The 12,704-nt window shown below is 43.0% G+C and overlaps 1 pseudogene; it reads left to right on the top strand.

Moving 5' to 3' along the window:
- Positions 1 to 3,269: 3,269 nt before the first annotated feature.
- Positions 3,270 to 6,704, top strand: LOC138097713 (activity-dependent neuroprotector homeobox protein 2 pseudogene; annotated as a pseudogene).
- Positions 6,705 to 12,704: the final 6,000 nt, after the last annotated feature.

Below are 12,704 nucleotides of genomic sequence, written 5' to 3'. Positions count from 1 at the left end.
GCTATGCAATTGTGTGCTACTGGGAAGGGCTCTGAGTCAGAATGATTGGCCAAAGACAACCTGTAAACTAACCCTATCACCATGAAACTTAAGACTGTGAGCTGCATGGCAAAGCAGCTCTCCTGGGTTCCCTTGCCCTATTGCTCTCCATGCAGGCACCCCTTTTCAAATAAAGCCTCTTACTTTGTCAACACGTGTATGTCCTCAGAAAATTCATTTCTGAGTGTTTGAAAAGAGCCCACTCTTGGACCCTGGAAGAGGCCCCTCCTTCCTGCAACCAAGGAAACAATTTCAGTAAGCCCAAAATCTTTCATCTTCCCGTGCATAGAAAAGAGCTAAATTCCTTAACTTGAGATATCTGGTTTTCCTTAATTAACAATAATCTTTTGATGTTCATGGGATTCCCTGGTAGCTTAGATAGCAAAGAATCTGCCTGAAATGCAGGAGACCCAGGTTAGATCCCTAGGTCAGGAAGATCCCCTGGAGAAGTAAATGCAACCCACTCCAGTATTTTTGCCTGGAAAATCCCATGGATAGGGGAGCCTGGCAGGCTACAGCCCATGGAATCGCAGAGAGTTGGACAAGACTGAGAGAATTCACTTTGATGTTCAGCCCATTTGTCCCTTGTCAGAAACTTCTGTACAACCTGGCTCCTTTTCCAGCCTCCTAGGAACACTTCTTTCAGGTTACTTGAGATGCTGTCTTCTGGGGTTGAAGTCCTAAAAATTCCCATCAAATAAAACAGCTCTCATTTTTTAGGCTGTGACTATATTTTTAAATCAACAGTTTTGGTGACCACCATGAATAGACCCAGAGTAGATTTCTCTCTTTCATCTGAACTCTCTGAGGATCCAGAGCCTTGGTACCAGCAGAGGCCCCTTGTGCCCATCCACCTACTTGTGGCATCCAGATGGATTTGAATGAGTCTCCTGGTTTTGGATTTCCCATATTGGCTGATGATTCTGAGTTTTATTTGGTAGGGGGAAAGGTTATCCTCAAACTTGGTTTCAAGAAGAGGTACCTGGGTTGTTCATGTTAGACAATGGTCAAGATATGCTCAGTGCTAAGGCACTGGGAAGACTCAGTTTGGATACTGAGTGGTTAGCCTCAGTTTAGAGACTGGAAAGACATTGCTCAGTTAAATACTGGGTAAGGAGGGGGTGCGTCATTAGGGGAAGGCTGGCCTGTCATTTTTCCTTGAATTGGCTACCTTAATAAAGTTTATTGTAATAAAACCAAAATCTTATGAGAGTTTTTGAGCTCCAAAGAAGGAATTTTCTCTTCCTGCCAAGCAATGACTTTCTCAGGTGACTGAGAAACTTGCAGGAGTGGTAGAGTTAAGACCTCACACTGCACAGCTTGTCCCTGTAGGGAAACTCACTCATGTAAATAACAAACTGTTCAATTGGGAACACACATAAGAATTGACCATTCCACAATCTGAGCACCTGTGGAAATCTTATACTCCACTGGGAGACCCAAGACACATAAAATGGAACTGAAACAACTTTGGGACAAACCAGAGAAGTTAAGCTTCCAAGCAACACACGTTGGCCTAACACATGATCATCATTAGCAATTTTTTCTTGACAAATTGACTTAAATGGGAAATAAACATTTCAAAAGAAAAGAAAAAGCAATGCCAGATTGCCAGTATCCCAGCTGGGTAAATGTACATGCTAAACTTGCAAATGTTTACTCTATCAGAAGTTGGAGAAAATCTCACCCTGAATATTGAGGGGTCTCTTTCATTACATATTTTTCTGTTTCTTTAAATTGTAAATGTTCTACCTGATCTTCCTAAGTTATTCTGTGTTTGCGTGTTTTGATTGTTTGCATTTTAAAAACTTGACCTTGAGAACAACCCCTCCAAATTTAGATTACACCCTTTCCCACACTCTTATGGGGAGGTCTTCTGGGTCTTAATGGTTTGAATATATTAAGTTATATTTTATTGGAGGCCAAATGATGGATCCTTTTAAAATTGGGGAAAGTAACAAACTGGTGAATTTAGAGCCCCCTCTAAATTCTCATAAACATTTGTTTTATCTGTGCTTATAAAACAAAATCAAAGTCAAAGGGAGAAAAATATCTGATAAGTAGCCTTAGGACTTCTGTAGATTATTTAAAATAAGTAAAAAAAAAAAAAAAACTGGTTTGGGAAGCTTCACTTGGAGCTTCAGTGGAACTTCACTTCCACCCCTCAATGGATTTAACAAACACTAATAAAAGCATTAAAATGATTATAATGTCAACAGGAAAAACTTGTAAGGAAAGCTTGATTATAATTTCCAACAAGATAATTTTTTTAGGAAAGTTATTTCAAATATATAAAGAACTCTTTGAATAGTTATCTAAAATGGGATAAATAAAATGGAAATTTATGTGATTGAAACAACTTTTGATATTACTACACTATCTAAATGGTCCAAAATGGACTCCCTAGTAGTGCCCAACTTTAAAAGCTGTGCCAGTCTGTTTTATTTATCCAAGTTTAAAAATATATATATTTAAGGGACTAGGAAAATTTATAGTGAAATTTCTGACCAGCAATTATTTGGGACAAAGTAGGTCAAAGGGCCTGACCTCCTCAGCTCAATCCCACTCTGAGGATCCAGGAGCATTTTATATATATATATATATTAAAAAAAAAAATTAGATAAAATGGACAGGGAACAAAAAGAAGAAAATTTCTGTAATTATTCCTCTAATATCAAAGATATTGATTAGATCCTACTTAAAACTAAATTTAAAGTTTAGAAGTTGACAAAATTGAGATGAAAGTATATAAAACTGGTAAACTTAGAAAGGTCTTTGCTGAATGTCTTATATAAACCTTTGAAAATATGATAGGTTAAGCTCTAGAACATAAAACTCATAAAATAAATATCAGTTTAGATAGAAAACCTGTCACTGGTGTTAATATCTTTAGGTGACAGAAATGTTTTTTGGAAGACTAAAAGCAACTGTCATTTTCTTGAAAATGTCTAAAAAGCAGAAATGCAAATCCAGGCCACAATAACCTAAATTAGCTCAAGCAGGCAAAATCTGAAACCAATGGGGAAAAAAGTGACAGGTTTAAAATTCAAATTGGATTTTCTCTTTCTGGCCGAGCTGGGAGGAGGGGACGGGGTCGCGAGGGGTGGCGCGCGCCGAGTGGGGGTCCCGCCGCGCGGGGTGGAGGCGGGCGAGCGCGGGGCCCCAGCGGGCGCGGCGAGACGTGCGAGGGACGCGGCGGCGCTGCGGGCGCCCAGCGGAAAATTCCAAAAATGTTTCAAATTCCCGTGGAGAATCTTGACAACATCAGGAAGGTACGGAAAAAGGTGAAAAGCATTCTTGTGGACATTGGGCTTGACAGCTGCAAGGAGCTGCTGAAGGACCTTAAAGGCTTTGACCCAGGAGAGAAGTACTTTTATAACACATCATGGGGAGATATTTCTCTGTGGGAACCTTCTGGAAAGAAAGTGAGATATCGAACAAAACCATACTGTTGTAGCCTCTGTAAATACTCCACAAAAGTGCTTACTTCATTCAAAAATCATTTACATCGTTACCATGAAGATGAAATTGACCAGGAGCTGGTGATCCCTTGCCCAAACTGCGTGTTTTCCTCTCAACCCAGAGTTGTGGGAAGGCACTTCAGAATGTTCCATGCACCTGCTCGGAAAGTCCAGAATTACCCAGTGAATATTTCAGGTGAAACTAAATCATCTAGGAGTGATGTGATAAGTTTTACATGTTTAAAATGTAACTTTTCAAACACACTGTACTACAGCATGAAGAAGCATGTGCTGGTAGCACATTTTCACTACTTAATTAACTCCTACTTTGGCCTGAGAACTGAGGAGATGGGTGAGCATCCAGGAGCTGACAACACCCTCTGTGCAGAGAAGTTGCCCCCTTCTGACAGGTATTACTGTAAAAAGTGCAACGCCAATGCCAGCAGCCAGGACGCTTTAATGTATCATATTTTGACATCCGATATACACCGGGATTTGGAGAATAAGCTTAGGTCTGTGATCTCAGAACATATTAAGAAGACTGGCCTTTTGAAGCACATGCATATTGCTCCCAAACCAGCTGCACACATGGCCGTACCGCCGAATAGCAGCGCTCCGGGCATCCCAGCCTCATCTTGCTTCCATCTTTACTTGCCACAGAACGGCCAGAGCCAGACCATGGTGCAGCCGGTTCAGGGTGCAGCCCCTCCGGCTGCGGGGGCTGCGGGGGCTGTGGGCAGTGTCACCCACTCTCCGCCGGCCGTAGCCCAGCCTCACGTGACTCTGGTCTCCAGCCCTCTGCCAGTGGGCCAGAGCAGCCTCACTCTGCCGCCCTCGACGCCTCAGCCTGTCTTTCTCTCTCACGGAGTGCCACTTAATCAGGCAGCAAACCCTCCCGTGTTGCCCTTGAGTCAGACGGTTGGACCTGTAAATAAGTCTGTTGGAACCAGTGTCCTCCCCATAAATCAGACCATCCGCCTGGGGGTTTTGCCGCTCAGCCAGCCTGTGGGGCCCATAAGCAGGCCAGTTGGACCTGGAGTTCTTTCGGTGAACAGACCCGTTGGGTCTGGGGTCCTCCCTGTCAACCCCTCTGTCACCCCTGGAGTGCTTCAGGCAGTCTCGCCAGGGGTGATTTCTGTGAGTCGGACAGTCCCGTCAGGGGTCCTTCCTGCAGGACAGGTGACCCCTGCTGGGGTCATCCCTTCAGGACAGACAGCGACTTCTGGGGTTCTCCCTACTGGCCAGGTGGTTCAGTCAGGGGTGCTCCCCATTGGACAGACGGCCCCTTCGGGAGCACTGCCCACAGGGCTGACGGTCCCACTGCAGGTGCTCCCGCCTGGCCAGGTAGTCCCACCTGGGCTTCTTCCCCCCAACCAGACAGTCTCGTCAGCCGTTCTTCCTGTGAACCAGGGCATTAACTCTGGTGTTCTTCAGTTCAGTCAGCCGGTCATGTCAGGAGTTCTTCCTGTGGGCCAGTCAGTGAGGCCTGGGGTCCTCCAGCTTAATCAGTCTGTGAATACCAACATTCTGCCTGCAAATCAGACCATTAGACCCGGTGCTTTGCCAAACACCACTTTCTTGACGTCGGGCTCTATTCTTCGACAACTCATCCCCACAGGGAAACAAGTGAACGGCATTCCCACATACACACTTGCTCCGGTATCTGTCACTTTGCCTGTGCCCCCTGGAAGCGTTGCCACCGTTGCCCCTCCTCAGATGCCCATCCAGCTCCTGCAGTCAGGCACAGCTGCCCAAATGCCCAGTTCCATGGCCGGCATGCCCTCCCCTCCTGTGGTGGTAAATGCCACTCAGAGTATGTTTGTTCAGGCCTCTTCGTCTGTGGCAGAGGCGAATCACGTGCTCAAACAGGCCAAGCAATGGAAAACCTGTCCCGTTTGCAACGAGCTCTTCCCTTCCAATGTGTACCAGGTCCATATGGAAGTGGCACACAAGCACAGTGAATCCAAAGCTGCCGACAAACTGGAGCCAGAGAAACTGGCCGCATGTGCGCCGTTTTTGAAGTGGATGAGAGAGAAGACAGTGCGGTGTCTGTCTTGTAAGTGCTTAGTTTCGGAGGAGGAGCTTATCCATCACTTACTGATGCATGGCCTGGGTTGCTTGTTTTGCCCGTGCACCTTCCATGATATCAGAGGCCTCTCAGAGCACAGTCGGACCATGCACCTGGGGAAGAAGCTGCCCATGGATTACAGTAACAAAGGTTTTCAACTGGATATCGACGCCAACGGCAACCTGCTGTTTCCCCACCTTGACTTTATTACCATATTGCCCAGGGAGGAGCTGGGCGAGCGGGGGGTCTACCTGGCCATCCTGGCGGGGATACACTCCAAGTCGCTGGTGCCCGTGTACATCAAGGTGAGGCCCCAGGCTGAAGGTGCATCTGGGAGGCCCGGCAAGCAGGTGTTGACCTGCCCCTTTTGCTTTGGCACCTTTGTGACAACGGAGGCATACGAGCTGCATCTGAAGGAGAGGCACCACATCACGCCCACAGTCCACACGATTCTGAAGTCTCCGGCTTTCAAGTGCATCCACTGCTGCGGGGTCTACACCGGCAACATGACGCTGGCAGCCATTGCCATCCACCTGCTGCGCTGCCGCAGCGCCCCCAAGGACAGCAGCCCCGACCTGCAGGGCCAGCCCGGCCTCCTGGAGAACAGCGAGCTGCTCTTAGTCAACGGCGAGGTGATCCATGACGCCAGCTTCTCAGTGAAGAGAAAGCTGCCCGATGGCCACCCCGGGGCCGAAGACCAGAGGGATGGCGCGGAGCGGCCCCTCGTCATAGACGCGGACGCAGACCCAGCCCCGGAAAAGGCACCAAGCGCTGCACCTGTTAAACGGCAGCAGAGTGAGGGCAGGACGGAGGGACCGCCCATTAGTGACGACGCTCTTCAGATTTTAGCATTAAATCCTAAAAAGTACGAAGACCGTTCTTACGAAGACAAAAAGCAGTTTCTTAGGGATTATTTCCACAAGAGACCATATCCTAGTAAAAAGGAAATAGAATTGTTATCCTCACTTTTATGGGTGTGGAAAATTGATGTGGCTTCATTTTTTGGAAAAAGAAGGTATATTTGCATGAAAGCAATAAAAAATCACAAGCCTTCTGTACTTTTAGGCTTTGACATGTCTGAACTTAAAAATGTTAAACACAGATTGAACTTTGAGCATGAACCACAAAACTTGTAAAAAAAAAAAAGTTAGGAAATCTAAAGTATTAGATAATTAGTAGTTTTTTCAATTGAGATTTTTAAAAATGTTATTTTCTTCACTGTATGTTGAACTAATCAATTTCAGTGGTCTTTATGCTGCTCTTTAGATTTCTTTCAGGTGCTCAGAAAGACTACTGTATAAAGAAGTGAATATTTCTTTCAAATTTGTTTCCTGCAGTTTGATTTTGTAACTATTATTTTTTGTTTTTTTCCTCTGTCATGTAAATTAAATCTTTGGTAATTCATGCACGCCTTGTTTTCCCAGTAGTGTCAGTATCGTATGATAAAAACCGAAATCTATCTATGTTTATCTTTCATTTAAGGAAATTTCAGCTTGTTTCAGAACACTTGATTAACTGCAAATTAAAACTGCTCTCCCTCAGCTTCCCAAGTAGCAGCAGACGATACAGTAAATGTTTAGAGAAGTGAGTAGCAGCCTCCGTGACATGTCTGGTTCCTTAAGGATGCACTGCATTAACTTATGCTGATTTCTTCTTGTAAGGTATTTGCTTATTAGATTATAATTTTGATTTACGTTTTTTCAGTTGTTTACATCCTAACAGTTGTTTTTGATTGTAACTCAGAAAACCAAATGTTTTCAGTTGTTAAAAATATACTGAACCGGTATTTAAATCAAGTTATTTTACAAATAAAATAATTCTGTAGGTACAAAATACTTCTCACTGTAGACTTTCCCCATCTTTTTGATATGGTGATAAGTCTTCTCCATTCAAAGACAAGACAATAAATCTTTAGTGCCTTTAGAACAAACACTGAAAACACACACACACAAGCTCTCCTCCTAACCTAACTGTTCATAAACCAGTGAACGGGAAAGTCTGTGTTACTCAGGAATAAAATGTTGACCCCCTGAGTGTGGCTACTAAGATTTAAACACAGGTTTTCAGGGAACAAGGTGAAATGTATGGACTGGAGCTAGTCTCCTAGTTGGTGTATTAAATCTGACAGTTTCCTGGAGGTAAATTTATTCATTCTGGGAAAATGGGCTTTCCCATAGCCTAGTGTCCAGGTTACTGGGATGGGCTATTGCTAAGGAATCAAGTGTGTTACTGTCCTTCGGCCAACTAGGCCTCATTTTTTCCACAAAATCTGAAATAAAGCATCAGAAGCAGTTATGGAGACCAGCCTGTTTGACCTTGAGCCGCAGTGCTGGTGATGCACGGCAGAGGCCCCTGTGCCTCGTGCTTGGAAGATGTGACAGTCTACCACGTGGATTTTTAAAGTATAATTCTTGCATGTCATTGCTGTAATGTACATTTTTGAGGCAATTGTGAAACTGCCGTGTGTGTGATTGTTGGTGTGCTCTGTTGTAAATTCAAAGAGCTTGTTCAAGTTTTTTTTTTTTTTTAACTTATTGTTTTCAGAGTGTCTATTTTGAATTAAAACTTGTTATACCACTAAAAAAAAAAAAATTCAAATTGGAATTTTCATTTGCAAAGGAGCATTCAAAGGGAATGTTCCTTCAGCCAAATTACAAATAGCAAGCCTTAGTCTTCTGATCAGTTCAGTTCACTTCAGTTGACTCACTCAGTCATGTCCAACTCTTTGCGACCCCATGAATCGCAGCACACCAGGCCTCCCTGTCCATCACGATCGCTCGGAGTTCACTCAGACTCACGTCCATCAAGTCGGTGATGCCATCCAGCCATCTCATCCTCGGTCGTCCCCTTCTCCTTCTGCCCCCATCCCTCCCTGCATCTGAGTCTTTTCCAGTGAGTCAACTCTTCGCATGAGGTGGCCAAAGTACTGGAGTTTCAGCTTTAGCATCATTCCTTCCAAAGAAATTCCAGGGTTGATCTCCTTCAGAATGGACTGGTTGTATCTCCTTGCAGTCCAAGGGACTCTCAAGAGTCTTCTCCAACATCACAGTTCAAAAGCATTAATTCGTCAGCGCTCAGCCTTCTTCACAGTCCAACTCTCATATCCATACATGACTAATGGAAAAACCATAGCCTTGACTAGATGGACCTTTGTTGGCAAAGTAATGTCTCTGCTTTTGAATATACTATCTAGGTTGGTCATAACTTTTCTTCAAAGGAGTAAGCTTCTTTTAATTTCATGGCTGCAGTCACCATCTGCAGTGATTTTGGAGCCCCCCCCCAAAAAAAAAACTCTGACAGTGTTTCCACTGTTTCCCCATCTATTTTCCATGAAGTGATGGGACCGGATGCCATGATCTTCGTTCTCTGAATGTTGAGCTTTAAGCCAAGTTTTTCACTCTCCTCTTTCATTTTCATCAAGAGGCTTTTTAGCTCCTTTTCACTTTCTGCCATAAGGGTGGTGTCATCTACATATCTGAAGTTACTGATATTTCTCCCAGCAATCTTGATTCCAGCTTGTATTTCTTCCAATCCAGCTTTTCTCATGATGTACTCTGCATATAAGTTAAATTAGCAGGGTGACAATAAACAGCCTTGACGTACTCCTTTTCCTATTTGGAACCAGTTTGTTTTTCCAGGTCGAGTTCTAACTGTTGCTTCCTGACCTGCATACAGATTTCTCAAGAGGCAGGTTAGGTGGTCTGGTATTCCCATCTCATTCAAAATTTTCCACAGTTTATTGTGATCCAAACAGTCAAAGCCTTTGGCATAGTCAATAAAGCAGAAGATGTTTTTCTGGAACTCTCTTTTTCCATGATCCAGGGGATGTTGGCAATTTGATCTCTGGTTCCTCTGCCTTTCTAAAACCAGCTTGAACATCAGGGAGTTCAAGGTTCACATATTGCTAAGGCTGACTTGGAGAATTTTGAGCATTACTTTACTAGCATGTGAGATGAGTGCAATTGTGTGGTAGTTTGAGCATTCTTTGGCATTGCCTTTCTTTGGAATTGGAATGAAAACTGACCTTTTCCAGTCCTGTGGCCACTGCTGAGTTTTCCAAATTTGCTGGCACGTTGAGTGCAGCAGTTTCACAGCATCATCTTTCAGGATTTGAAACAGCTCAACTGAAATTCCATCACCTCCACTAGCTTTGTTTGTAGTGATTCTTTGTAAGGCCCACTTGCCTTCACATTCCAAGATGTCTGGCTCTAGATAGTGATCACATCATCATGATTACCTGGGTCGTGAAGATCTTTTTAGTACAGTTCTTCTGTGTATTCTAACCACCTCTTCTTAGTATCTTCCACTTCTTTAGGTCCAGACCATTTATGTCCTTTATCCAGCCCATCTTTGAGTGAAATATTCCCTTGGTATCTCTAATTTTCTTGAAGAGATCTCTAGTCTTTCCCATTCTGTTCTTTTCCTCTATTTCTTTGCATTGATCACTGAAGAAAGCTTTCTTATCTCTTCTTGCTATTATTTGGAACTCTGCATTCAGATGCTTATATCTTTCCTTTCCTTCTTTGCTTTTCACCTCTCTTCTTTTCACAGTTATATGTAAGGCCTCCCCAAGACAGCCATTTTGCTTTTTTGCATTTCTTTTCCATGGGGATGGTCTTGATCCCTGTCTCCCATACAATGTCACGAATCTCATTCCATAGGTCATCAGGCACTCTATCTATCAGATCTATACTCTTAAATCTATTTCTCACTTCCACTGTATAATCATAAGGGATTTGATTTAGGTCATGCCTGAATGGTCTATCGGTTTTCCCTACTTTCTTCAATTTGAGTCTGAATTTGGTAATAAGGAGTTCATGATCTGAGCCACAGTCAGCTCCTGGTCTTGTTTTTTGCTGACTGTATAGAGCTTCTCCATCTTTGGCTGCAAAGAATATAATCAATCTGATTTCAGTGTTGACCATCTGGTGATGTCCATGTGTAGAGTCTTCTCTTGTGTTGTTGGAAGAGGGTGTTTGCTATGACCAGTGCATTTTCTTGGCAAAACTCTATTAGTCTTTGCCTTGCTTCATTCCATATTCCAAGGCCAAATTTGCCTGTTACTCCAGGTGTTTCTTGATTTCCTACTTTAGCATTCCAGTCCCCTATAACGAAAAGGACATCTTTTTTGGGTGTTAGTTCTAAAAGGTCTTGAAGGTCTTCATAAAACCGTTCAACTTCAGTTTCTTCAGCATTACTGGTTGGGGCATAGTCTTGGATAACTGTGATATTGAATGGTTTGCCTTGGAGACGAACAGAGATCATTCTGTCTTTTTTGAGATTGCATCCAAGTACTGCGTTTTGGACTCTTTCATTGACCATGATGGCTACTCCATTTCTTCTAAGGGATTCCTGCCCTCAGTAGTAGATATAATGGTCATCTGAGTTAAATTCATCCATTCCAGTCCATCTTAGTTTGCTGATTCCTAGAATGTCGATGTTCACCCTTGCCATCTCTTGTTTAACCACTTACAATTTGCCTTGATTCAGGGACCTGACATTCCAGGTTCCTATGCAATATTGCTCTTTACAGCATCGGACCTTGCTTCTATCACCAGTCACAAGCACAACTGGGTATTGTTTTTGCTTTGGCTTCATCCCTTCATTCTTTCTGGAGTTATTTCTCCACTGATCTCCAGTAGCATATTGGGCACCTAATGACCTGGGGAGTTCCTCTTTTGGTATCCTATCATTTTGCCTTTTCATACTGTTCATGGGGTTCTCAAGGCAAGAATACTGAAGTGGTTTGCCATTCCCTTCTCCAGTGGACCACGTTACATTGCAATACCTGATTCATAACCAAGCTTTTAGTAAAGCCATGAGATCTCTAATTTTCCTGTTTATGTCTGTGTGCACATTGTACACATGAGATATCCCTAGTTCTAACAAGTTTCTGTTGTTCAGTTGCTCAGTCATGTCCAATTCTTGTGAACCCATGGACTGCAGCACGCCAGGCTTCCCTGTCCTTCACCATCTCCTGGAGCTTGCTCAAACTCATGTCCATTGAGTTGGTGATGCCATCCAACCATCTCATCCTCTGTCATCCCTTTCTCCTCCTGCCTGCAATATTTCCCAGCATCAGGGTCTTTTCTGAGCCACTTCCTTGTATCAGGTGGCCAAAGTTTTGGAGCTTCAGTTTCATCATCAGTCCCTCCAATGAATATTCAGGATTGATTTCCTTTAGGATTGACTAGTTTGATCTCCTTGCTGTCAAAGGGACAATCAATAGTCTTCTCCAAAACCACAGTTCAGTACTCTGCTGCCTTTATGGTCCAACTCTCACATTCATGCATGGCTACTGGAAAACCCATAGCTTTGACTAGATGGAATTTTGTTAGCAAGGTATGTCTTTGCTTTTTAATCTGCTGTCTAGGTTTGTCATAGCTTTTCTTCCAAGGAGCAAATATCTTTTAATTTCATGACTGCAGTCACTATCCTCAGTGATTTTTGGAGACCAGCAAAATAAAATCTCTTATGGTTTTCAATTTTTCCCCTTCTATTTGACATGAAATGATGGGACCAGATGCCATGATTTTAGTTATTTGAATGTTGAGTTTTAAACCAGCTTTTCGCTCTCTTTCACTTTCATCAAGTGGCTCTTTAATTCTTCTTGTTCCTGCCATAAAGACGGTGTAATGCATATCTGAGGTTATTGATATTTCTCCTAGTAATCTCGATTCCAGCTTGTGCTTCATCCAAGCTAATATTCTGTGTGATACACTCTACATATAAGTTAAATAAACAGGGTGACAATATATATCCTTGACGTACTCCTTTCCCAATTTGGAACCAGTCTGTTGTTCCATGTCCAGTTCTAAGTTTTGCTTCTTAATCTGCATACAGATTTCTCCAGAGGCACATAAAGTGGTCTTGTATTCCCATCTCTTTAAGAATTTTCCACAGTTTGTTGTGATCCACACCTTAAAAAGTACTATTAAAATTAAATTTATGAAGAACTCTAATTTTAACAGAAAGTACTGCATTTAAAGAAACCAGACAAAATGACTTTCAGGTTCATATGACCTGGGGAATATTAATTATTAAGTTGATATATGGTATTAAAGCTTGAGTTTGTTCATCTAGTTAATATAGGCATATCAAAAAGAGTCAGCAAATATCAAGTATAATACTTTGTT

The sequence above is a fragment of the Capricornis sumatraensis genome, chromosome 21, assembly GCF_032405125.1.
Source record: "Capricornis sumatraensis isolate serow.1 chromosome 21, serow.2, whole genome shotgun sequence".
Taxonomy (NCBI): domain Eukaryota; kingdom Metazoa; phylum Chordata; class Mammalia; order Artiodactyla; family Bovidae; genus Capricornis; species Capricornis sumatraensis.
Note: the sequence above shows the minus strand (reverse complement) of the source record. Positions and strands in the feature narration are given on the sequence as shown.